Consider the following 1,751-nt stretch of genomic DNA (forward strand, 5'->3'; position numbering starts at 1 on the left):
GGGGGGGGTGGTAGGGTTGCCACCTTTTCTTCAAGCCAAACCTGAACACTTTAGCGGCCTGGGACACCTTTGGGCGCCCCAAGGAGAGGAGTAATGTGGTGCACATAGCCAACAATTGGGTGTGGCCAAATTACTCTTGCTGACATCAGTCACCTTGCGCCCTCCCCAGTGATGCTGAACCTGCCCCCCCCCCCCCCCAGACAGTCCGCAGCTCCACACGGCAACAGATTTGTGTGCGACTATCTTGGTTACTTGTGTAGCCACAGCCGGTCTGAATTAGGTGTCCGGGTTTCAGTGCGCCTGAAACCCCGACACATGATTCAAAATCCGGAACTGTCCGGGTGAATCCCGGGCAGGTGGCAACCCTATTGTTGGGGGGGGGGGGGGGGTGCCAGACACATGATTCAAAATCTGGACTGTCCGGGTGAATCCCGGGCAGGTGGCAACCCTATTAGGGGAGGGGGGGGGGGGGGGGCGCAAACAGAAGCTAGGTACTCACCGCTGGTAATGGGACGAGGGGAACCAAAGTGAAGATGTGTGTTAAGAAACGGGTTCATTTCAAGGAGAGGAACACACTTTTAAAACCATTTTTCTTTTAAATTACCAAAAAAATAAAAATCCATGTAGCTGTTAATAAGTTCATAAAAGTCTGGATCGCACGTGTTTCGGCTATTTTTTGGGGGGGGGGGGGGGTCACTGCACGGCGTCCAGGTGGATTTGCACTGGTAATGACCCTCCGTGTGTGGCCGTGTATCAGGACATTTCCCTGTAGCCGGTCGCCTTTTATTGCAGTGACTGTATCGCAGAAATATTTGTGCAGTAAACAAATCTCATTTATCCGCCCCCCCCCCCCCACACACACTTCTCTCCAACAGCTGGTGACATCTGTAACTCAGCCTGCGTACGAATAAACACCACACAGAGTGCCTGTCAGCTCCGAGCTACATCGCCGTCCATTACACCGCGCCGGGGAAGAGCCCCCCGGGCCCATCAGACTGGCCGGGAATGGCCTAAACCTCTCTGCGGAAAGAACTCGCTGAAGAGGATTCTGTCAGTAATGATGGACTGAAAATGGTCAGCGTGGCACCCTGGCATTGTATATTACAGTGTCCGGAAAAAGTATTCATACCCCTTGAAATGCTCCACATTTTGTCATGTTACAACCAAAAACATAAAATGTATTTTATTGTTTTTTTTTTGTGATAAACCAACACAAAGTGACACATAATTGTGAAGTGGAAGGAAAATGATAAATAGTTTTCAACATTCTTTACAAATAAATATGTGAAAAGTGTGTGGGGGGGGGAGGGGCATTTGTATGGCGCCCCCCGGAGTCAATACTTTGTAGAACCCCCTTTCTCTACAAGTCTTTTGGGGGTGTCTCTACCAGCTTTGCACATCTAGAGAGGAAATTTCTGCCCATTCTTCTTCTCTGCAGAATATCTCAAGCTCTGTCAGATTGGATGGAGAGCGTCTGTGATCAGCAGTTTTTATGTCTTGCCACAGATTCTCAATGGGATTTAGGTCTGGACTGTGACTGGGCCATTCTAACACATGAATATGCTTTGATCTAAAACAGGGGTCTCCAAATTTTCTAAACAGAGGGCACAGTTTACTGTCCTTAAGAGCGAACTGTGGCCAGTGGGGGGGGGGGGGGGAGGGTCCTAACTTCAATTGGGAAAAAATAATGCCCCATTGTTTTCATCGAGTGTAATTGCACCCCATTATTGGTGTAACTGGGAGGAATTATG

The sequence above is a fragment of the Lithobates pipiens genome, unplaced genomic scaffold, assembly GCF_037356315.1.
Source record: "Lithobates pipiens isolate NorthernLeopardFrog02 unplaced genomic scaffold, aLitPip1_a1.2 Scaffold_28, whole genome shotgun sequence".
Lineage (NCBI taxonomy): Eukaryota > Metazoa > Chordata > Amphibia > Anura > Ranidae > Lithobates > Lithobates pipiens.